At 38.1% G+C, this 24644-nt stretch overlaps 1 protein-coding gene across 1 annotated transcript in view; it reads left to right on the forward strand.

Annotated features, from left to right (window-relative positions):
- The window catches only part of STK32B (serine/threonine kinase 32B), a 191361-nt gene that overhangs the window by 44125 nt on the left and 122592 nt on the right, over positions 1-24644 (forward strand). The gene's annotated exons all lie outside the window — the stretch shown is intronic.

Genomic DNA, 24644 nt, shown 5'->3' on the forward strand with positions numbered 1-24644 from the left:
GTCGATGCCTAACCTACATTCTTTTGACCATCCTTCAGCTCACTCCTTACCTGTACTGGTGAAAAATTTCATGTTAGCTTATCACCTTTCATGCTTTAAAAGCTGAATTATGTTCTGGCTTGAGTGAATACAGCTTTAGTATAATTACAGTCACTTAAACCAGCTAGACATTTGGTCCCAAAATTCATTCCAAAAGGACCTAATCATAAATTGAAGTGCTCTCCACTTGACATGAATGATCATACTTGAGCTAATGTAATATTCTGTTGGAGGCTGAAAGAAAAATATGTAAATATCATGACTGTAATACAAAACTTTCCCAGTATACTTTCCAAGGTTCCAGCAACCTGTACTCTGGGGATTTCTTCACCAAAGATGTGGTATCTCTGTGCTTAAGAGACTGTATATTTTTTTAATGCATTTTTCTAATATTTCTGAACTCACATAAACTTTTCTTCTTTATCAAGAGGTGTCAAAGATTTCCACTGTGCAACTGCACACTGTGCAGAAACAGTCATAGGTTAAGGTGATCTACAAGATACTTCAGTAAACATAACAGTGCTAAAGATCAAATACTTATTGTGAAACAAAGGGTATATTAGATTCCAATTAGTGAATTATATTCAGCTAACAAATATTCTTTCTTGTTTTCTTTTTTCACACCAAAGATTAAACCTGTAATAAACAATACTTTAAAACATATTAGGTGTGATGATGATATTGTAAATAATTTATTCTTCTTGTGCTTCTGAGTTACTGTCACAAGATCTCAAGACTCAAATGTTATACTGTATATGGATATGAGAAATGTAAATAATGAAAGAGAAATTTAGTAGTCTAGAATTCACAAAATATTTAAGGCAAAACAGACACTATTCAAGATGCTCCAGTGAACTATCAATGTTCTAAATTCAATGTCTCTAGAAAGAGTTACAGTTGATCAGCCTTACTAGATTACTTATGAGGTAGAATGACAAGTTTTTTTTTTGAAGGGATGGCACAGAGGGGGCCTGCCCACCCATCAGATCCCGCACTAAATGACAAGTCATCTCCCATAGACAGAGCATTAAGTCTATAACTTGCATTAAAGCTTGTGACTCAGCTCACAACCAACAGTCTTGTTTCCCTATCACCAAGGTTAGCTTTCAAGTACACAATATGAGACAGTAGAACATAGAATAGTATGAAGACTTACATCTAGATCTAAAATCAATATCCATGTTCAGGAATAGTCCTGTGAAGATATGCAGTTTGCTTGTGCAACCATTCAGTCCCTGCTGCATTAGCATCGCAGTGCTTTTCAGCCTGAAATGCCCATGTAGACAACATGTTTTGATTCTCATTAGGGCCAAAACATGAATGTGTGAATGTACAGGTAAGCTAGTAGACGAAACAATATCCAAGAACATTACCAGGTGCTACCTGTTGCAGCAGGACTGGCTCTTGTCTCATGTGAGCCAGTCCCTTCCCAAACAGCTCATGGGATAGTTCCAGAGTCACATTGTCCCACAGGTCAATATGGCCAGCGCCCTTCCTAGCAGAGGCACAAGCTTCTCCCTGCCAGCTTGCCTGAGTGCTTGCAGGTGTTCCCCAGCATGTTTCATCTACTGTAGTAACCAAAGTGGCTAAATGAGAGTAGAAGGTCCTACCCTAGGGAAGGACCTCCATTCTTCCTGTTGAAGCTAGGCAACTGTGCATTCAACTCCCAGATATATGAGACTAATGAAATTCAGGGACCTGGATATACACAATTAGAACTGTAGGATATTTTCACAAACATAATTTAATTGTATTTTTTTCACCCAAACTGTTCACCTCAAATATTATGCATTCAAATGTCTAGAGATTCAAAGCCCTGATTCCAGAGTGAGCTACTGAACTACCTATATTTCACTCTGGGCTAGCACAGTAAAAGGAAGACTTGAAGCCTCCCCAAAATTAATCCAGTCTACCCCAAGTAACTCATTCTTTGTACCCATAATGTGTTTCTATAATTAGCCTTGAACAATCCTAAATGAATTTGTAATAGCTTCTGATATATTTTTGAAGTACCTATATTTGCAGACTGCAGTAGCATGTTCCAGACCTCTGAATGATCTATCTCAACTTTTGCCTGAATTTCAAGACGTTCTACACATTGTCTTCAAATAATGGCTTCTGATATTGAACTACAGCAAGAGCAAAAGACAAAAATCGCATGATGTGACACATGAATAATGGTCACATCTGCTCTATTAACACTATATCATATGAAGCGCTTAAGCATATTACTTACATTTTATTTATTTAATAACTGAAACAATATTTTATTTGACATTTGCTACCACGAAAACAGGAACACTGCAGATATAGATGGAATATTCGTAAATATATTTTATGTATTCCAAATAATCTCTTGAAATAACAGCATTTTCATTGACAGTTGTTGAATTAGCAGTCTGGTTAATATATTTTTACTTACAGTTCAGATGTCATATGATTTGAATCAAATACATTACATTTTAGCTATAAATCATGTTATATGATTAGCTGGAATCCATGAGATTTCCTCTTCTAAGTCAATTCCTGGCATACTAATGGAAGGAAACAGTTGAAGTTGCATTTTTTTTCTTAAGTAATTGCAGCTAGATCTTTGTTTCATATTTCAGAGCCAGATTTTTTCCTGTTTATTATGTTAATCGCATTGTAAATGTACAAATGGACTGTAACAGCAGCTACTAACTTACCTTCTTTCACAAACTGGAATATGAATTTAACAAGGAATAGTCATCTCATAGTCTATGGGCAATAAGACAGCTGCAGCTCATGTACAGGCTTTTTCTCTTGATTGGGATGTTCCAGACTGGTCTGTCTTTCTGAGCTCTATCACGCTCTTTAAGGGTACATATTATTTTTGCAGAAATCCTACATAAGGTAAGATTGTGGTGACTAAACCTCAGAAATCTCTTCAGCCTACAAAATTTTATTGACATCTCCCTACTTAGTGGAGGTATCCAACTTTCATTTCCCAAGTATGTTCAGAAGAATTATTTTGAGAAGGTAAGTACCAACCTGTTGAGAGTTCAGCAGCCCCAACATCAGTAGTCAGGCATTGACACTATTCGCTCAACTATAAAACTAGTAACCCTCTTAGAGAAAGTCAGAAATTCAGTTGTAGACAGGACTCAGACTAAGATGAGTAGTGGTGAACAGCTTTTCCAAAATGATGCCTTTTAAGTTACATCATCATTGTATAAAAATTGAAAACAGACTTTGAATGAGGAATGGTAATCAAGTGTGTTTGCACAAAACACTTTATGGTCTTGTAGTTAAGCGGTTGTACAGTCTGTGAAAAATTGGAGGTGTGGCTGCCCACACCATGGGGAGTCTAGAGCTTATGTCTCCTGCTTTCCAGATAAGCTGACTACTTGTCTGCTGTTCAAAATAGGATGATAGTGCCAACAGCTTCTTTTGATATAAATGAATATATCTTATTTGCAGCTTGCAATCTCAGTGAAAAGTAATTAGCCAGCTGGACCAGTCTGGATGACACTTCAGAAGTCTTTGGAAAAACCTGTTTCCCTGCTGATTTGAAAGGGATATTATGTACCTTGGTTCCACTCCCTGGTTACACTGACCTTCACCTTGATTCCTCTCTCCCCTAATCCTTAGTTACAAGAGGCAAGATTTAAGCTTAGGTAGGTAGCCTAGATCTGACCCACAGTTCTTTTGTCTGGGAGGGACATACAATGATGATAAAATTAGGGAATTTTATTATCAAAATACTTTTTTTTGTGTGTGTGTAAGAACTTCAGTGTCATCAAAATGTATATTCTTGCTTTTGGATGAATTGAACTGAAATACTATTTCTTCTAATTCGAAATGGCAAATCCCAAATCCATATTGAAAATCATATTTGGAGGAAATTTCATTCATGACAATCTTTTCATGAATTTATGCGACTGTCCCTTTCCAAAACTATTGATTTTCAAATGATAATCAACCAGACCTTCAAGATATATAATAAAATTAATACAATGGTACACCTCCCAGCAATTCCTTGAACCAAAGGAAATATTAACTAAGCACATTAATATTTCTTTGAGAAATTACAAGGTCAAAGAGAAAAGTTGATGACTCGAGGAACAAACATAAAGACTGGAAAGCCCTTTAGTTATACATGATAACTGCAAAAAGAAGTAATAAGATATGAGAAAGTAATCTGTCATCAGTTAGATTATTGTGGAGACAAAAAAAAAGAGGAAATAAGCTAAACCTTCTGCAGTGGATAGTTCTACTGGCATCCATCAGTAACCCCAGCATACACAAGAATACAGAACAGCTAATATGAAACAAGAGTAGCATCTCAACTCCAAAAGATCTATACTAAAATGCTTTTTGAGACTCATGCATCTTCTCTGAGCTTTATTAAATTCAGCTTCAAAATCTCAACTTATAAATCATTTTATTTGAAGTATGAACTGTCTCTCATAACATCTGACACAGAAAAGAATCAGTCTTCTGTAAAAGCTCATAATAGCTTGGAGGATAACAGTGTTTTTCAGGCTTAGGGTTGATTTATAACCTTCATTTTAGAAATGAAATTGAATAAATGCTTAAAGATTTGTGAGCCTTGTACCAATATTATCACCGTTAGAGGCATTTCTGATAATAGAGATTGCTTCTTAAAATGAAAAGCAATCCTGTTTTTTATTAGACCTTTTGTGTGTCTTGTGTATTTTAAGCATAGATGAATGAGCTGTAGAAATGTCAGCTTCTAACACAATCCTACCTTGAGACTACAGCTTGCCTCTCTAAGATCCAGCATTTTATCCATGTTTATCCTTCCCCAAACATCTAAGTATCCACTGGGCAGGATGAGTAACATTCCTGAAGACATCCAAATTTTAAATATCTGTCTTACAACATGCATTAGGGCTGAGCCAAGAGTTGGGTTACACTCTACATACCAATGTGGCTCTAGACTTGTCATGATATTTGTCATTAAACATCGGTAGATAAACTGGCTGCTCTGAAAATAATACAGCTTACTACCACAGATAGAAATCTTTGCAAAAAAAAATCATGTATCAAAATAGTTGCTCTGTGGATGTGGAATAGAAAACTTTGAAAAAAATCTGGACCATTCCTTAACACTTTTGGAATAGTGATGTTCTTTTTAATAGACTTGCTTGAAGCTGTTATATCCTTTTTAAAGTGTTGGAACAATTTCAAAGGCAGCAGAGGGAGAACGATGAAGATTTACTATTGCCAGCTTACAGGTCATTTTCCTAGTATAGACAGAACAATATGTTTGATATATTGAACAATCCATAAAGAACTGTTTGCTGCATTCTCAGAGTGGCTCTGTATTTTTCATGTATTTTTCTTTCTACTCAGCAGTCTATAGAAATTGTATGTATTTCATAAGTCAGATCTACAAAAGTACATTACTGCTACCAGCTATAATAAAACTAGGGTTCAAATCCAGAGAAAACACGAACAAGTGAAGATCTAGGATCCTATCCCATGACATCCCTCCAATCAGGTCTTTGAAGAGGCCAAAGTCAGATAGGTGAACTCTTTTTGCTATAGAGGAATCAAAGGGTGAGTACTTTCCTTAAATAGCTAGATCCGTTCATCATTGCATTAATGTAAATCTGGAAAAGGTAAAGATACAGAAGTTTTATATCTAAAGTTGAAAAAACTGTCTGTTCTCTAGAGCCTTAGAAGAGATAATGATGGCGGAAAAGGACAAGAAAAGGTGATGAGGCAGCAGGAAGGGTAGGATAATTGCAGAAGAAAATGTAAGAAAGATTTATCTTGAGCTGTAAATATTCAGTACCTTATTTCTGGCTGTGAAAACTACATGGGACTCAACAGTGCCAGTTGGTAACCTCTGGATGTTTGTGCTGAATGAATGTTATCTGTAACATCTTCATGGACTGATGAATGCATGACCCCACAGTGATTTATTTTTGTCCTGGTTTTAATACCCTAAGATACTAATTGCCAGTATTAAAACACTTTCTCCAATATGCCTATATTGAATTTTGTTCTGGTGACTAATTATGTCCTGTGAGAAATTGCTGTCACCTTGAAATATGTACCTTTGGACTTAACTTTAATAAATTCTTCATAAAAGCAGGAATTGCCCTTTGGCATAGTTTAAGTTTTGATCTTTTTTTGCATTAAAAACTGCTGCAATAGATATTTCATCTCACGTGTGTCTTGTATCTTGGGACCTTTCTTAGGAGCCTATCTTCTGCATCATTCTTACTGAGACAGAGGCTTTATCTGCTGACACATAATAAACTTTTCTCACCCAAAGCTTTCCCTGAAAGTGGCATTTTATTAAACAGTGATAAATATAAAAGTGGTGGGAAAAATAATCCCTTTTGTTTTAAGAATGTTCACTTTCAGCCAAGTTGCTATCATGAATTTGCTATTGTTGCCTCTTTCTGCCTTCACAGGGGCATACCTGCTATTCAAAGCAGACCCTCATGAGCTTGAGGTTAGCCTTGGCCATGTCTCAAGTCTGTGGTGTAGACAGTCACGTTAATCTTCTGCAATGTTTGTGACAGGGATGAGTATTGCTTCTTTTTGGACAGATGCTCCAGCACTGTGGCAGGGGTATTCTCTGGAGAGCTTACAGGGAAGCAGGGTTTCAGTGCTCTCAGCCTAATCAGATGGGAAAGAAGGAAGATCCCTTAGACATTGCTTCAGACACCTCAGTTGCCAATTTAAGCAAGCAATTCTATTTCTTTTTTTTTTTTTTTTGGTCTCTGCTTTAAAGGTTATGAGTTACAAACATGATACCTAGAGTATACAATTAGATTGATAACTGAGGTCCTGTAGGTAAAGTGACTCTCATAATCTGTGACAGAGTAATGAGTTCATCATACAAATCTATCATTTTCAGACAGGCAGGATTGATTCTTACCTGTGTTATGGAAACTGGGACTGCAATTAGCCTGTACTAAAAGCTCCACCTAAGGTAGACTTTACAATATGCAGCTCCACACTGCATTAATAAAGCCCAACAATTGTGGGACAGCCATCAAATTGCACAATTGTCTTGGATGTACTTGTAAAATTGTACATAGACATTCACAGAGTGAATGCAATGTAGGTGATCATTGTAGAGTAAAAATAAGTGCTTAACATTTTCATTGCAAAACTTTGGTACTGAACAGATCTTTCAAATCTATACTTAGTCCAAAAATGTTATTCTTAAAGACTAGTGGTAGTGTAATATGTCTTGGAAATTAGTTCTGGTTTACTTTGAAATATATTTGAAGCTTTAAGGACGATCCTTTTAATTCAAACCGGACAAAACACATAGGTGAATTTATTTATGCAAGTTGAAGTAAAAATCAGAGTGTCAACACTAAAAACCAAAATGGCACCATGGAATTACCAAGTAATATGAAAATAGTGATAACTGAAGTTAAATCTGTATGTATTGGCTGATATATTGGTTATCCAAGACAGATCTTTCCTTTTTAGTAGAAAGTTCAATCTATTTTTCATGTTGACAAATATTAAAAATTTGGAACTTTTTTCTGTCAGATGTCCAAAAGGACAGAAACAGAAGCTAAAAATCTGACTGTATAGATATGAGATGTAAATAAATAAAGAACAATGAAAATGCTGAGTGTAAGTCAATTTCAATTTTGCAGTGCAAGAATTGTACCAGATAGTGGGATTGAACCAAAGCAGGAAGTTCCGTAATACATTATTTTAATATTGTCTGCTTAGAGAAACCTTTGTCTTGGTTCATTAAAATTTGTCAAAACTTTTATTATTTTAAAAGTCCACTACAGCTAGGTAGAGCATAAGTGAGCTCTTAATTCCTTTTTATTAAACTAAAATGGTATTTATTGTACTTGTAAAGTGCAGCTAGAAGCTGATTCTAAGAAATCAGAAAATGATTAATGATATCTTGTTTCTAAATTAATGACAGTTTTGTACTGTAAAGTTCTCATTAGAAGAAACTAACTCATATTTAATAAGTACACACTCCATAAAGCAGGATTTAAGGCTCCTTTTCAACTGATGGTGTACTTTTTACAAACTACATCCTGACTGAGCAAAGGTCATGGACTATGAAGAAGATGACTATTTAAAGTCCTCTGCAAAACAGCCGTGGGAGAAAAATTACTTCAGCCCGCTAAATTCTCTTTAGCTATCTAAATCAGAACTTACCAGAGAATCAGAATCACAGAATGGTAGTGGTTGAACCCCCCTGGTAAAGCAGGTACACCTTGATCAGGTTGCACAGGAGTGTGTTTTGAAAACCTCCACTGAAGAAGAATCCAAAATCTCCCCGGGCAGCCTGTGCCAGGACTCCCTCGCCCTCACAGTAAAGAAATTTCTCCTCATGTTCTAGTGGCATTTTCTGTGTTCCAGCTTGTGCCTGTTACGCCTTGTCCTGTCACTGCGCACTATAGAAAAAAGACTGGCCTCTTCCTCTTGACATCCATCCATCCATCTTGGTAGCCCTCCACTGGACTCTCTCTAGAAATTCTCTATCTCTTTTGAACTGGAGAGACCAGAACTAGACACAGTACTCCAGATGTGGCCTTACCATGTAAGAGTAGAGGCTAGGAGAACTTCCCTTGACCTGCTGTCCACACTCTTCTTAATGCATCCCAGAGTACCCTTGTTTTCTTGGCTTTTCTTGACCAGGATTCAGACAGTAACTCGTTCTTTCAAAAAGCTAAGGCGGTGGGATAGAGTCTTGCTGGCAAAAGAATAAGCAAAATAAACTTAACAGAGTAGCTCTTCTTGACCATAGCTTTCACAGGCTTAACAACTGATGGGTTGGGTGAAAGATGAGGGAAAATAAGAATGTAAACAAAAGTCATAATGAGCCTGGTGAGGGATGTGAGCTGTGGAATGAAACAAGGTTTTCATCTTCAGTGTTTACAAAATCCAACCTAATCAGAAAATTAATCCAGTATCAGTGCATAAATCAGATTCTTCAAGGTCAGGTCTTCCTTTACTGAGAAGAGGAGAGATGAGCTGTAGACCTCTGTGCATGCTATTCTTTCTGTGAAAGGTGAAAACTCTGCAACCACTTTGAAACAAAAACCCAGATATTTTGGTCACCTTGAACTAGAACACTTGAAATACTCCCTTAAAGGAAATATCCTTTATTTGAAGATAATATTCAAACCCAAAATACTCCTTCATAAAGCAACTAATTTGGTAAATGATAAATTATCAAATATTCTGATAAAAAGGGAAGAGCATATTCTAAGCCATATACATTGAAAAGGAATTTTAGAAGTTGAGTTTCATAAAGCACTAGAAAAATGTAGAGATATAATTATAAAAGCTAAGATATTAACATCCAACTCTTGATCTCAGGTATTATCTATATTACTGTTGTTCGTCGTTTAGTAAATGACAACATCCATAGTTTTGACAGTACAGTACTTCGGGTAGGGTAAGTATTGCTTCTCTCCAGTGAGTATGACCAGCTGTGTATAAATGACAGGTAGGACAATTTTAACGTCTTGGAACAGCTTTACTGAATGATCCATTTTTCATATATGAATGCTTGAGTATTTTTTAACAGATCTGGGAAGTCTGGTATTGCAACAACTTCCATTTGTCTTCAGCCATGGTCTAGCTGCTTGTGTTTAAGTGGCCTTTAGCAAAGTACCTGTTACAGTTACTGTGCTAAAAATCTGGTGGCATAGAGTGTCTAAAAAGGCTCCTGTGAGATAATAATGACAAAGTGTGATTCTGATCTATATTTGGGATCACTAAATTACAGAATGATACCAATGTAGCATAGGGTTTTCTAGCATTCGCTCAAGTGGAAACAAGAATATTAGCTGTATATCCTAATGACTATATCCTAGTCATTAGGATATAAAGATATGGAAAGATTGATAAGGCAGGATTTTAGAAAGTAGTGAATTATTGAAAATGATATTGTGTGCATCTAGACTAACAGAGAGCAGAGTGTCTTTTGGGACTACCTCTGAGGTGGCTAGCTCATGCACAATTGAATGAACAGTTCTTGCTCCACATCCTAAGCAGAAAGCTGTAAGAGGAGATTTTGCCAGAGAAGCTCTGTGACCAACAGCTACCTCAGTAGCCTCAGGCAACTGGACACCACAATACGATTCACTCAGAGTAATGGGGGAAAAATATTAGTTTGAGTTTAGTGCTGAAGAAGAAATTGAACTTTTCTGTTGCCACTGGTCTGCCGGTGACCTTGTATTTAAGTTTCCTTGAGCCATTAAACAACTCCATACTACATCTGTCTCTGTATCTAATCAGTCATCTTGGACCTTTTTCTGCTTAGCAGGGTGTATCACTCACTTGTGACTTACAGAGAAATGCTTGCTCAGATGCAGTCTCATGGGTTTCCTCTCCTGTTCCTCTCAATCCCACCCTTCTCTGGAGTTGTCTGGCTGGGTGTCCATTTCATTGTATGAAGGCTGTTGATGTCTAGTGAAGTCTTAAAATTGGTTTATTTTATTTAATTTCCTGAAATGTGGCAGGGTAAACTCAGTATTTTTATATGTGTGTCTGTTTTTTTCTTTCTGTAAACAATTCAAGAGTCTGTTGTGACCTTTTTGTAAGAGTTTTGATATGCCAGCTTCAGAATGCCCCATCAATAAATATTGAGTTGCCTGTGGTTCCTTGTTTTGCTGTTTAGTAGAACTGATGCCACATGCACATTAACTGCATAACTAGTGGCAATGGCTGATCACCCAATTGAAATGAATTAATATCTTCAATTAACTTTGTGGCAACCTTTGAAAAGTATATCCTGCTTTAATTTTAGCTTATATTCATTATTCTGTAGCTGCTCTGATGAACAGTTTCATTTCACTCTCTAGAAAGTCTTTTTTTATTTGCTTTTCTCTCTCTAACTCGGGAGACATTGAAAACTTAACATATCACCAAGGCTCTTGTGCTCTCCCAAGTTGTGTGTGTTCTTTCCCAGTGACAGGAGAAAAATAGGACCCTCCAGGTTATTGTCTAACCTCTGTTCAAGCAGGCAACTCTGAACAATACCCTCTAAATCCTTGCAGGCATAACTTGTTTATATGCCGTAGGACACAAAAAACTAAGGATGCTGTCAGGGTCTTCAGGGTAACAAAGCTGTCAAACACAATTGGATTGGAGAGCGTTGCTGTGCACAGTGTTTTCCAGCCCAGTGCACAGAAAAGGGCAGGAGTCACAGCTGAGAGAGTGGCGTGGCTGGCATCAGGGTCCTATCATTGCCATACTCTGACAGTTTGGTGATACATCAGCAGAAATTGATTCACTCCCTACTTAAACGCGTTTTTCCTTCGTTTGATCATCTGTGTGTGAGGTGATTCAGTTTAACTTGGGAAGATGCTTTGTTTTAATCATTCATAACTAGGGTTAGTGGAGCATATATAGTTATAATGAAATGAAATGATAGTGTCCAGTAAGCATCACCTTCCCTGTGATACAGTGTCTTTGTCACTGTCTAGAATCAGTGGTAAAGACAAAATCAAGAGAACAGGCTGCCCGGGGAGGTTGTGGAGTCTCCTTCCTTGGAGGTCTTCAAAACCTCCCTGGATGCCTTCCTATGTAACCTGATCTAGGTGGACCTGCTTTGGCAGATGGGTTGAACTAGATAATCTCTAAAAGTCCCTTCCAACTCCTATGATTCTATGATTCAATGTGTCTGTGAATCCTTTGATTAACCCAGGAAAAAAGATATTTCTTTTAATGTCCTGTCTTGGTTACTTGGAGAACTTGATTAAATAATAAAAGAAAAATTCTGATTACACTGACAGGACTTTCACTCATGCAAGATAATACCATCATCCATGTTCTTCATGAATACTGATTTAACATAAGCTACAGCAGAAGCATAAAAGCATCACACATACCATGGCACCTGCAGAGCCTTCTTCAAAGGACAAGTCCAGAAAAGTGAAAAAATCAAATCTGTAAGTAAAATACAGAGATCACAGTCTGCAAATGAATGGAAGAAGGCAGGTGACAAAGTAGTGTCACAAATAAGGAGAGATCCTTCTTTCTCAGCTACTACTTTAATATTCTTTCACCATCATCCTCTCAAGGAAACCTGACAGAGTCTAGCTTCTACCCCAGGTTGGTTCTTGCTCTTACGAAGTCTGTCAGACTGCAGAGACTAAATGAAAGAGCAACTCAAAACGGCTTCTTCTCCTTTAAGTTCATCCCTCAAAATATGTTGGTATGGGGGACACAAAACACACATGGAAGGATGGATAGACTCTCTTCAATACATTTTGTACTTCTGACTCATTTCTCTTTATATATATTTATACTTCTATAGGAATATCTTTTTTTAAGCAGGAATCCTTTAACTGTGCATTTGAAAAGCTTGTTGCAGATGGTGCCATAATGTTACAAATAACTGCCCAATATTTCTGCAGTACAGAAGATGCTTGGGACATTAATTAGGTTCCATTGTTTCTTTGCCTTTAATTTAATGTAGGTTTCCATGACAGCAGAGAGAGACAAATCAGTCAAAGCCAACAGTTAAAACTGACAATTTGCATTCTGGTCACTAGTCTTAAAAATGTGATGTATATTTAAATAATTAGATTCTTCGAGTGTTTGATCACATGTTATACTGCTGTCTCTTCATTTACAGCAGTCTTCTGTAAGAACATAAACTATTATAGGGATGCTGATCTGCAATTTCAACTCTACTATTTACAGAGCAGTCTCTTCAAATCCAGTAGGGGTTTTTATCTTAACTAATGAAGTAACAGTAGTAACAAAAGCAGCATAGTAATTGCTATGCTCTAGCTACATGTTTATATGAAAGTTGTATATAGAGATGGCTGAAGGTATTTTTAACATAAAATGATGTAGTGATTAAAATAGATATTTTTTTTGTCTTTCTTCTAAATCTCTTGCATCTACTAGGAAAAGAATCTGAATATCCAGAAACATTCTGGTTCTTTAATATTGGTCTCAGTTTTCCTGCCAATTGTAGTCTGATGCATTTTGTTACTGCTTCATTCAAGATGCAAAGAGTAGAGGAATGTTGGTACACTCAACAGTTTAGTTTACAGACATTTACACACATTTTTTACAGGACCTTTTTTCTTACTGTTAGAAGTATTTAGAAACAACATTTCTTTAGACATATGATTTATATAATTCTTAATCATTAATAGTAGCCTGTAACACAGGTATTTAAGGTCATAGAATCATAGAATGGTAGGGGTTACAAGGGACCTTTAGAGATCACCTGGTCCAAGCCTCCTACTCAAGCAGGTCCACCTACATCAGGTCACATAGGAACATGTCCAGGCAGGTCTTGAATACCTCCAAGGAAAGAGACTCCACACCCTCCCTGGGCAGCCTGTGCCAGGGCTCCCTCATCCTCTCACAGTGAAATACTTTTTCCTTATGTTTAAATGGAACTTTCTGTGTTCCAGCTTCATCCCATTACCCCTTGTCCTGTTGCTAGATACTATAGAAAAAAGGGATGTCCCAACCTCTTGACACCTACCATTTAAATATACTTATAAATATTAATGAAATCCCCCATCAGCCTCCTTTTCTATAGACTAAACAGCCCCAGATCCGTCAGCCTTTCCTCATAAGGAAGATGTTCCAGTCTCTTGATCATCTTGGTGGCCCTGCGCTGGACTCTCTAAAGAAGTTTCCTGTCTATCTTGAGCTGAGGAGCCCAAAACTGGACACAGGACTCCAGATGAGGCCTCACCAGGTCAGAGGAGAGAGAGAGCAGAACTTTCCTTGACCTATTGGCCACATTCTTTCTTCTTGATGCATTCCATGATACCATTGTCCTTCTTGGCCATGAGGACACATTGCTGGCTCATGTTCAGTTTATTATCAACTAGAGGTCTCAGGTCTCTCTCCTCAGAGCTGCTCTCTAGCAGGTCAGTCCCCAGCCTGTACTGATGCATGGGGTTGTTCCTCCTCAGATACAGGACTCTGCACTTGCCCTTGTTGAACCTCATGAGGTTCCTCTCTGCCCAGCTCTCAAACTGGACAAGATCCTCCTAAATGGCAGCACAGCCCTTCTGGGGAATCAGACAGTCCGCTCAGTTTGGTGTCATCAGTCAACTTGCTGAGGGCACACTCTGTCCCCTCATCCAGGTTGCTGATGGCTAGGTTTAATTCTAAACGTGCTTAAGACTTTCTGGTTGCACCCCTGCATGCTTTGGCAGTGTTCCTATACTCTTCCCAAGAAATAAGGCCCTGTTTCCACCTCTCATGGATGACTGCTTTCTTCCTGAGTTGTCCCAGCAGATCTTTGTTCATCCATGGAGGCCTCCTACCTCCTTTTCCCGCTTTCCTACATGTGGGGACACACTGATCCTGGGCTTGGAGGAAGTGGTGCTTGAAGACCAACCAGCTCTCTTGGGCACTTGTATCATCTAGGATCTTATCCCATGAGATCCTTCCAAGCAGATCTTTGAAGAGGCCGAAGTCAGCTCACCTGAAATCCAGGGTCACGGTCCTGCTTTGTGTCCTGCTTCTTCCACACAGGATCTTGAACTCTCCCATCTCATGGTCACTTCAGCTGAGGTTACCTCCAACCTTCACATCCCCAACCAGACCCTTCTTATTTATCAGCACAAAGTCCTGCAGCTCACCCTTCCTCATTGGTTCCTCAACCATCTGTGACAGGAAGTTGTCATCAACAATCTGTAGGAACCTCCTGGACTGCGTGTGCTTGGCTGTGTGGCTATCCCAGCAAATATCAGGGTGGTTGAAGTCCCCCATGAGGAGCAGGGACTGTGATCGTGAGGCCACTCTCAACTATTGCTAGAAGGCCTCATCTACTTCCTCCTCCTGATCAAGTGGCCTGTAACAAACTCCTACAACAGTATCACCTACCTTACCATGTATCTTAATTTTCACCTCCAAGTACTCAACCTGCCCCTCATCCCCACCCAGCCACAGTTCAGTACACATTAATTGCTCCCTCACATAGAGAGCAATTCCACCTCCTCACCTTGTCAGTCTGTCTTTCCTGAACAATCCATAGACCTCCATGGCTGTGCTCCAGTCATGGCAGCTGTCCCACCACATCTCTGTGACCGCAATGAGGTCGTAGCCCCGCATCCGCACCCATATCTCCAGCCCCTCCTGCTTATTCCCCAGGCTGTGTGCATTGGTGTAGAGGCAGCGCAGGGGCTTACCCAAACACACGGGTTTCCCTGGACCTGTGCAGGAGGATCCTCCCCAGTTTGACTATCTCTCAGGGTGGTCAGCCTTCTGCATCTCAAAGCAGTGTGTGGGTGAGGGGCAGTTATCATCACATTCCCTTTTCTGCCCTATTTCCCAGCTAGCCAGGATGGCTTCTTCTATATTATTTCTCCCCTCAAGATTATTGTAGACTTCCCTATGTAGAACTATGAAGAGGGGAAATATGAAATCATTGTAAATTTTCGTAAATGCTGACACAGGAGAAATTAAGTTTTAAAACCTAAATCTGAAAGTGGTCTGATTTAGGTCTACAAAATATGGCAGCTTTCTCCAAAATGATGAGCTGGCTTTATAAGTGATTCCCACTTTCAAATGTTATTTCTGTTTTGTGTGATGTAAAGCACTGACACATTTTTTTGAAACATACACATGAAGAATATTTCCTGTTTTCAGCTGTCTTTCTGGAACATCAGGGTCTGTGAGTTTATCTCATAAAATAGCTTCAAAACTAATTAAATGTGATGTGTTGCATCTGCGTCTCATTGGCACAAACCAGAGAAGTTACTGTTTCTTTCTAAGCGAAATCTGAAGTAGCACAACCTTCAAAATACAAAAGCTGGGGTCAGATACCTGCAGGGCAGTTGTCATGTTTTATAATAAGTTGGGCAAAATTGCCCAATTAACTATCCAACATATTCATCTGAAAAATAGTTAGCAGAAACTGAGGAGCGCTGACTTCATTTGATAAGACTTCATTTTTGGTGGTGGTACACAAAAGAGGAACAGATAATGAAAGCTGTGTGCTCCAACCGCTCCTCAAACACCCCCAGCCTCACCCTGGGTCCTTCTAGAGATATTCTCATGGATGTCTATAAAGGCTCAGTTCTTACAAAAAGAAAGTCTAGATACATACCTAGACTGGTCCTCTGAACTGGCAATGTGCTATGCATAAGAAATGAGATTTTGTACCTTATATATGCCTTTCTGCATATAGGAGAGATCATATTGCAAATGATAGAAAACTCTGAACAACTTGAAAACCAAACCTACTAAGCAACACAGACACACACTCTGGGGGAGATTCAAATAGTGGAGGGAGGACTTGGTGGTTTCCTTTGGGTTTTTTAAGGAAAACAAACACTCTGTAAAACTGCAGTGGATGAGGAAACAAACTCCTGTCCAGGACTCCTCAGATAAATAATCTCACTGAAAGGTTTAATTGGGATGTAGGTTATAAACTTTCATGGAATAACAGCAGACTCCAGTAAGTGACTACTGTTGTTACTTGCCCTTAAGGAAAAATACCAGGCAAAACCTGATTTTTAAAAAATTCTGCCCTTGGCAATTAAAAGCTCCACTCTGTACAAGACAGGTTTGCTTGGAAAACATACTATTTCTGCCAACACTTTGGGAAAGTAAAGTATCGGCTGCTGAAGAAAACAAGGCACTTGTAAAGCATGGGTATGGATGTATAGATGAGGTAGCTATGAGAAAAAGAAAACTGAAAGTGGATTTGATGTGTAAAGATGTGATGAGAGTAAAAAGAATCACAAGTGAAAGCCCAGACTGAAGCTCCTGATACAGGATGTATCAGAGAATTAGGTCATTACAAAAATGGCTGGGTTGAATAGGAGTCTGATTACAGTGGTGACAGCCTGCATTCAAAAAGAAGGAATTACAGGAGAGTGTTAGAGATTGGTTCATTATTTGTGGGGATACTCAAAACCCTTCCCTTTGGCTCAGTTTATATTGGAGTAATTCTGCCTCTCCCTCTATGTACTGCTGACATAATCTGAGTACAAGATGAATTGAAAGCAGAAATAATGACAGTGAAAATGGTAATGAGACTTTCTGGAAATGTGTGGTGGGTTGACTCTGACTAGGAGCCAAGTGCCCACCAAAGCTGTTCTATCAATCCCCTCCTTATCTGGACAGAGGTGAGAAAATCTAGCAAAAGGCTCACAGATTGAGATAAGGACACAGAGAAAATTCACCGATCACTGTCAAGGGCAAAATAGTCTTGACTTGGGGAAATGAGTTTAATTTATTGACAATCAAATCAGAGTAGGATAATGAGAAAATATAAACTAAATCTTAAAAGACCTTTCTCCCATCCCTTGCTTCTTCCTGGGCTTATCTTGAATTCTTTACCTCCTCCCCATTAGCAGCACAGTGGGACAGGGAATGAAGATTGTAGTCAGTTTATCACACATTTCTGCTGCATCTTCTTCCTTGGTGGGAGAATTCCTCATACTCTTCCCCTGCTCCAGTGTGGAATGTCTCCCATAGAACTCCATGAACTTCTCCAACATGATTCCTTCCCACAGGCTACAATTCTTCATAAACTGCCTCAGTGCAGTCCTTCAAGAACAGACTACTCTTGTCACCCACAGGGTCACAAGTGCTGACAGCAAACCTGATCTGCCATGAGCTACTCTGTCCAGGGATTCACAGGTATTGCCAGGAGCCTGCTCCAGCATGAGTTTCCCATGGGGTCACAGTCTCCTTCAGGCATCCTCCCATTCTGACATGGGGTCCACGGGCTAGGGGTGGATCTCTGCTCCACCGTGGCCTCTGTGACTGCAGGGACAGGGCCTCACCATGGGCTACACCACAGGCTCAGGGGAATCTCTGCTCCAGCACCTGGAGCATCTCTTCCCCGTTCTGTAATATTACAAACTAGAAGCTGCAAAGAGAATGTAAAGAGTATGGAGTTACCTATCAAAGCACCTCACCAACTTACAGGAAAAATTACCTGAGACAATTGGACTAGAGTTCAGTTTGGGTAAAACATAGAAAGGACTCCTATTTTAGATGGGGGATTTCTGGGAGATTTTGGTGTGTTGTTTTGCGGTTTTATATTTTTGTTTTGATTGCAAAAGATGCTATAAAGCTGCCTTCTACTCTTCTGAATTCTTAGGATAATTAATGTATTACTTTCCTCACCAAGGAAGACAGCTTTCTGTGCAGACTGGCAATACAAATGTCCTTCTGCACTCACAAAATCATGAACTTTCCTTCATGACCTCTAGAAAACATAGATATCTAGAGTTTTTTCTTGTCATTTGAATGTAATGTTGTCTTCTCATCTAAGTTGCCATAGGTTGTTTTACAGAGAAATGTTTTTTTGAACTAAGAATTCAACTGAGTCTAACATCTCTTCCCCAGAAAAATGTGAGGGGGGAAGTTTTCCAGTATTTGAAACTGATGGAATAGCATATTTTTAGTAGAGGGGCCAAAGATTAAATGTTTTGGGTTTCTATAGCTCAATGAGTCCTCCAGAACACACAGGATCATTACTTCAGATCGGTTTTGGTGGAGAATGAGCTAAGATCATAGAATCATAAAATAATTTTGATTGGAAAAGACCTTTAAGATCATGTCTAACCACTAACCTCACACTGTCAAGCTCACCACTAAACCTTGTCCCTCAGTACTTCATCTATGTGTCTTTTAAAAATCTCCAGGGATGGTGACTCCATCACCTCTGTGGGCAGCCCATTCCAATGCTTAACAACCCTGTCAGTGAAGAAGTTCTTCCTAATGTCCAATCTAAACCTCTGCCGGTGCAACTTGAGGCCATTTCCTCTTGTCTTATTGCTTGTTTCTTGGGAGACGAGACTGATCTCAGCCTCACTACAACCTCCTTTCAGATAGTTGTAGAGAGTGATCATGCCTCTCCTCAGCCTTCCTGGTACATAACTGGTCACACCTGGCTTAAACACTGAAATCAAGAGCTTATCATAACAAATGGAAATAGCAAAGCTCTTCCAGATGTCACTCCAATATGTTGCACAAAAGGTTGATACAGACCTGCACGTACAAAACTTTACTAGCAGGGTCCATAACTGATGACAGACATTGACATATATTGTCATATATTTTCATATTATCAATATTGACATATTGTCATATATTGACATATGATTGAGTTAAACATTTCTAGAGAGAGTGGGAACATGGGGTGTGGAAGCGTGGGAAGTAAAAGAAAAGTAGAGAAAGGGGACAAAACTCAGCAATGGCCAATTGAGAGAAATGATAGGGCCCCAAATGAGCACTTTAACCTGTGCAGAGGTGTTTCCCAACACTGTTCTGTGGGAGTTTTATAGCTTTCATCAGGACTCCCTCAAACTCCTTGTCAGTTGTATTTGCTTATGATGACATGACAAACCATTGCAGCACATTTCAGATTCAACTGTTATAGGCTGTCTGACTGCTAAGCTCTGTACATTTATATTAGTTAATATTTTGATATATAGAAATTATTATGTTACCTACAGAGCTGTAAAATTACAAGCTAGAAGCTGCAAGGAAAATGTGAATAGTATGGGGTTCCAAACTAAAAACTGTAACGCCAATCCAAAAACACAATAATGAAGAATCTGGCAATGTAGCTCCATGAAGACAAAAGCACTTGGGATGCTTTCCCTTGGGGTGAAGGTGCTGTCACAAGGCCTTTGGAGTGTGAAATGTTACAAATGAAGTGTGGGAAATGTAATTGGAAATGAAAGGTCTCTCTTCAATATTACAGTAGTTAAAACATTTAAGACACCATGCAACAAATACTATTTTGGAATTGATATCCAAGGACTAGGTTCAGAGCAGTGAAAAGCTTTAACCTGCATTAAGCAGTACCAACAGATAACTATATCTTTGTTCCTTCAGACATCCGCTAATGTTTTAAATGCCATTGTGTTCCAAAAAGTCTCCTACTAATTGCTACTCTTAGATATCTGCATTATACTACTTCCAACCACTCCGTAAAATTATTTTATCAATATTTTTGGGGTGGAGGCTTCTTTAGATGCAGAACCATTGATTTTAATAGTTTAAATCAAAGATAGAGGACTGTCATCATTCAGCAACAGTAATTACCTCATCGTAATTAGAGTTAGCTACTTAGTAATAAGAATGGTAGAACACAAAAATGATAACTGGAGGCTTTTATAATTAAAATTGCTAATGGTGAGTCATAAACAGCAGCTGAAAGAGAGGAAATGAAGGATGCATCTGTGTGGCACTTTAAGCAGACAGATCTGTTTCTGCTCAAACAGGAAGCAGCCAGGTTATCAGAACAATATTTATGTTTCAAAGAAATAACCAGCCAGCTGTAGAAAGAACTGGTTCCTGACTTTCCTCTAGCAAAGCATCTGATGAAGCTGACTATACTTTCCTTTCAGCTGAAATTCTTATCCATATAAGAAAAAAGAAGGATACATCTATAGTGCCAAATTTATTTACTCCTACTGTAAATAAAAGATCAGGAGCCAGCAGTAGGGAAAAGAATTATTACTTACCCTTCATTTAGATTTTCCCCTACTCCTGAGTTTGTTGAGCTTTGGGAGTCCATAGGTGAATGCTGTCACATGCACTCTCAGTTTATCAATGGCATTTGCCCTTCCTCTCAGTATTTGCGCTTTGCTGGGAACATCACACTTTTTCTCAGCCTTCTGAAAAATACTGCAATGAAAACATACCCCAAGGGTTATTTAGCCTCAGTTTCCACCCACTAAAAGACACATATACATATATATATACTACCAGTTTAACAACTGTAGTTTTTGTCTTGCACTTAAATTTGTGAATAGCACAGAATTAATTTAAATATAGCAGACTATGTCTTGTCTGACGTTTCTACTGTTTCAAGTTCAGTATAAATTTCCATAGAGAATGGGTGTGAAATGCTTTCATTCAGTTGTGACAGCACTTTCACAGTAATTAGCAACATTCATGCCATCTTTGCACTGAGAGAGGATTATAGCAGGCTAAAGGCAAGAAGGTATCAGACATAGCTACTACATATTTTGGCTTTTGCTTTATGCTGTAGTTATATAGATGAGAAGATGTACATTAAGTCTGAATCGAATCACCAGATTGATACCAGTGTAATTTTGTTAGTTAATAGGGCTACTGTAATTCTGCTTTTTAGCTCAGAACACTCTTTCTAACCTCTCTTTCCTCAAGATTAAAATCTGAAAGTATAACTTCTCATAGAGACAGGTTTTCTTTATGTTTAAAAGCCTGCTCTTTCCTTATACTGGTTTTCTTCCTACTTTTCCTTTTGGTCTCCCGGGTGTTGATTACAAAGCACTTAAACCTTCTTGCTGTAGAAGCGAAGGTTTGACTCAGAATGACATCGGTAGTTGTCACCTCCAAGCCTGTCTCCATTTTCAATAGTTCCCAAGGCTTTTTGGCTAGGAATTTATAGAGTTGAAAGTTGTGAAAGGTATAAACTTCTCTCTGGAGTGCCATTACCTGGAGCAGTCTTCAGAGGAGCCTCAGGTCACTCTGATGTAACTGATTTGTGCTCTGGAACTGACAATTTTTTGCCTTCCTTCCTCCTCATTTTTGTCCTTATCTTTATTTGCTTCCCTTTCAGCTGTTTGCTAATATTACTCTTCCTTTTTAGTAAAATATTTTTTTCTACTTGTTGACATTAAACTGTTAACTGGCCTTTTTAGGTACATGAAAGCAACAGCAATAATACCGTCCATTATTACATATCTATTTGCAATTATTCATGTAATATTTTCTTGAGTATAGGAAAGATGACCTCTCTTTCTCAATACTGGAAATGTCTTGCTACTGCACATCAGACTGTTATGTCTCTTTCCTAAATATAGGTAACTAAAATGGGGTCGATAATCACTTGTATTGCTATCAAAAAACGTATTGAATGTAGGTACAAGAAAGACATTTAAGTATCTGAGTGATCATTATATCTATTTTTAAGGGCCCATCCCTATTGTTCTGCCCTGTTTGTTGTTTTAGCCCAATGTTATCATGGTTGTCCCCAAAGTACTGTGCACATGTGTGGACTATTGTTTCTGACTGTCCTTGCCTTGTAGTCAACACATAGTTTCTGATACACATCTCTGTGGGGCTTTTGTCAATTTGCAGCTGATTTACAGCCTCAGAGCCCTTACCCATAGAAATTTTCAGTACTAAAGCAAAGGTCAGTACTATAAAGGAATGCTTCACAGATTTTTTTTATTAATGTAGACAGGTTGTACTATGGCTAAGACCTTCTGAAGAGTTTTTTTTCTGAAGGCCAGAGCTGCAACTGTCTCAGGAGCACTGAAGTGATTGTAAGACATATAAACAGGAGGGGAAAGAGTTTTTCTGTCATGAATACAATAGGAATTGTGCACTGTAGGAGGAAAGTGTAAGGATTTTTACTATTTAAATAGAAAACAACATCTGAAAGGCCTGGCTGAGTAAAATAATCAACAAACTGAAGAAAATAACTTTCTTGGATTTGAGATTTACTGATAATCTACTGTACACATGAAGGCTTTAAGTTTGTATGAGTATTTCTGGGAATAAAAAATGTGGTCTTTAGGATTATGCCGTTTCTACAACAAATTATTATAAATGCATGCAAGTTATCCAAATATCTAAACGATTTGGCTCAAGCAGACTCGTGCATACTTGGATTTCAAAACAGATATCTCTTTGTCAGTATGTGTATTTCATTCTATAGTAGGATGTCCTCTAAAATCTTGAGATCGGTAACTAGTTCGTAGTGAAGCCTTAGGTAATCTTTTTATGAGAAGAACTCATTGACAAACTTTCTAATCATAAAGTGTTGGGTCAAAGTTAATTTGAATGTTGCACACTGTCATTCTTCCCTTACATTAATGCTTCACAGAAAGCAAAGTGCTGCATTATGAATTATTAAATTTCTGGTTCCTGAGAGCTGCTGCAATGACATTCTCTATTTTCCTCCAATAAAACTGGTTTGTGGACATTGCCACTTTTTTCTTGTACACTCAAATCCCTAGTTCTGAAGATTTCTTTGTTATACTACTGTTTTGGGGTTTTTTTTTTATACTTTCCTGTAAGTTTGATGTTTATTTAGTAGTTATTTCTTTAAGTCCCTTTAAATCCATTACAAGCTGGAAAACTAGCCCTAAAAAAAATAGTATTAGTATCATTATTCTAGAATGGAATAAATAATCACAGAATCACAGAATCACAGAATGGTAGAGGTTGGAAGCGACCTTTAGAGATCATCTAGTCCAATCCCCCTGCTCAAGCAGGTCCATCTAGATCAGGTCACATAGGAACATCTTTGACGTTTTGAACGTCTCCCAAGAAGGAGACTCCACACCCTCCCTGGGCAGCCTGTGCCAGGGCTCCCTCACTCTCACAGTGAAATAGTTTTTCCTTATGTTTAAATGGAACTTTTTGTGTTCCAGCTTCTTCCCATTACCCTCTTGTCCTGTTGCTATATACAACAGAAAAGAAGGATGCCTCAGCCTCCTGACATCCACTATTTAGATATTTGTAAATATTGAGATCTTCCCACGATCTCATCTGACTAAATAGCTCGTTCCCACATACTTTCCTCTTAAGAAATACAATATGTAGTACTGTACATCACAAAATTCTATATAATATTCTGAAATATTATCTATTCAGTGAAGAAAATGTTTCTATATTGAAAATGTGTTAATGTATAATACAAGAATAAACACCTGGATAGAGCTGGGTGGCTCGAGTTGATTTCTGAATGACTCTGTCAATAATATAAGGATAACAACAAGAAGAGTGGGGCTTTACTGTTTTCATTACACTGCCTGAGTATGATGCTTTTTCAGGAATCCCACAGGAAAGATTTTGTCTCCATTATTTGTGCTATTCTTGTAAAGTCTGCCCTAAAATGTTTGTGCTATAAGCGCAAAGCGGTTACCCACAGCATTGCAAAGTCATGGTAGTTTCCAAATGAGTGTTCTGAAGTAACTGCTCAAAAGATTTTTTTGGGATTGAGTTGGTTGAATTCATTGTATAATAGTTATGTTGGTTATCTCTGAGCTTGAATCTCTTTGGTATTCAGACATCAAATATTTGCTCTGTGGTGCATAGGTGCTTGATCATAAAGAGAAGGAGTTAATCTTCATGTTACCTCATTTTCCTGTTTCCTCTCAGGAAAGGGTCAAGATTCTGTAGAAGTCTTAAGTTTAAGAAACTGTAAGTCAAATGCCCTTTCTCTAGAGCAATGGATCTTTTCTTAGTAATAGTAAAAGAACAGTATTTATGACTCACTTTGAAACAAATTGCTGATAAGAACAGATTTATTTTATTTTGTCTGTAATTCGCATCTTGAAAAAGAGATAAAATATCATCAGCAAAACTTTCATCCAAAACAGCCCCAACCCAGCAATACAACTTAAAATATTCTGTAACATGCTGTCTCCACTTTCTGCTGGAAAAAGAAAGTATAGCATACCATGTAAATAACAAAATGTGATGTGAGAAAAAGTAGTGCATTAGCAGTGTTCATGGTTTCCTTTTTATAAAAATATAATTGCATTTTACCACAGAAAGTCATAATTTTGTCATCTTCTTCAATCTTTTATTGGAAAACTAAAGCGTATTCCTTGAAGTTAGATATATCTCGTCTCTGTTAAAAAAAAATAAGGGATAAATAAGGATAATAAAATACAGATATTTCATGAGCTTTTTGCTACTATATAATA

The sequence above is a fragment of the Colius striatus genome, chromosome 3, assembly GCF_028858725.1.
Source record: "Colius striatus isolate bColStr4 chromosome 3, bColStr4.1.hap1, whole genome shotgun sequence".
Lineage (NCBI taxonomy): Eukaryota > Metazoa > Chordata > Aves > Coliiformes > Coliidae > Colius > Colius striatus.